We start from the raw sequence: 1,204 nt of genomic DNA, 5'->3' as shown, positions 1-1,204 counted from the left end.
CCGTGGGACTGCCTGCTTAACCTGCAAAGCCATGGTTTTCCTCACTAATAACCTGTGCCAGACTCCTGACAGGCATGCAGATATTTTCTGCAGGTGGTGCACAACAGCATGCAACTAAACAGGTACCTGAAAGACAACCCTAAGCTCAGCAGGTGTGCTTGAAAATTAACTTTGCTTTACATGGCAATTGCATTTTTTCATGTAATTAGGTACTTAACTGGGCATCCAAATACAGGCATCTGTAATAAATTATGATTTATTTAATAACAATCTTTTGTTCTGTCCTTCATCTGCTACAAATATCATTGCCATGGAGTTATATATTATTTTTAGACTCATCTTCTAGTCTTTCTCTGGTTTTTGTGTACATGTGCATGTGGACATCTAAAAGTAACCCTTCCATTTTTTTTATAAACACCCACACAGAATATTAAAAGATTGCAAAATAATACTCATTATTATGGAAAGATTTACTCATACAATCACGTCTGTGTCACTTTGGCTTCTCTGTCTAAGACCCACCCCAAAACTCTGTTCTTTTCCTCCTGAACTCTGGTATGAATCACCAGGAGATCCAAATGAGTTAATGGAGCTGTATCTTCATTACCTTCTTTTGCTAGACATGAAATATCAATAGCCGAATACCTGTACTTAAGCAATTTCTGCCCATTGTTAGATAGGTTGTTTTTTCATGAATTGTGGCCAGTACTAGCTTTTCACTGACCTGTAGCATACTCACTACTGGCTGTATTTGCAGTGCTGAGATTGCTTTATTTCCAGAATTATGATCCTGATTTCTATTCTTCCCTGTGCAGGTGAACATTTCTCTGGATTGCTATTCATCTGATCAAATTTAGATGCCTATAGTAGTTGCTTAGATTTTCTTTACAACCACTTGAAAGAAATAAGTACTTTTAGGAATCTAATCACCTCTTCTTAAAGCAGCTGTCTAAAATGAGATGCATGAAGTGAGATGTAAAAGTACCTCTTTCTTTTACCCTACAGAGGGTATTAAGGGTGCCTATCGTAATTATTAAGGGGTGTTCCTCTAAGAAGGTGACATGGCTGACAGCACAGCTGAAGTGCCTCTACACCATTGCACACAGCATGGGCAATAAACAGGAGGAGCTAGAAACCACTGTGCTGCTAGAAAGGTACGACCTAGTTGACATTACTGAAACTTGGTAGGATGAATCCCATGACT

Source organism: Cariama cristata, unplaced genomic scaffold (genome assembly GCF_000690535.1).
Source record: "Cariama cristata isolate BGI_N322 unplaced genomic scaffold, ASM69053v1 scaffold4225, whole genome shotgun sequence".
Taxonomy (NCBI): Eukaryota; Metazoa; Chordata; class Aves; order Cariamiformes; family Cariamidae; genus Cariama; species Cariama cristata.
This window is presented reverse-complemented; position numbering follows the sequence as displayed.